We start from the raw sequence: 453 nt of genomic DNA, 5'->3' as shown, positions 1-453 counted from the left end.
CCGGAGGGGAGCGGGGCGGGGTGGGGCGGGGCGGAAGGCCTGAGCAATCGATCGCCGGGCCGCGGATCGCCGGGGCGCCCCCCCCCCGCAAGCCGGCGCGTGTCCCGGGGCGGGGCGCCCCCTGCCGGCCGCGACGCTGCACCCCACGGGTGGGGACCCCCAGCCCGCGTGTCCGTGGCGTGCGGGGGGTCCCGTCACCCCAAAACCCCCCCAAATCCCCCCAAACCCGCATGGCCATGGGGCACCGAGGGTCCTGTCACCCCAACCCCCCCCCCCCCCAAACCTCCCGAAATCCCCCCAAACCCGCATGGCCATGGGGTGCAGAAGGTCCCGTCCCTCCAAAACCCCTCAAATCCCCCCAAACCTGCATTTCCATGGGGCGCGGAGGGTCCCATCACCCCAAACCCCCCCCAAATCCTTCCAAACCCACATGTCCGCAGGGTGCAGAGGGCC

Source organism: Larus michahellis, chromosome 24 (assembly GCF_964199755.1).
Source record: "Larus michahellis chromosome 24, bLarMic1.1, whole genome shotgun sequence".
Lineage (NCBI taxonomy): Eukaryota > Metazoa > Chordata > Aves > Charadriiformes > Laridae > Larus > Larus michahellis.
The sequence above is the reverse complement of the archived record's forward strand: the minus strand, read 5'-3'. Positions refer to the sequence as shown.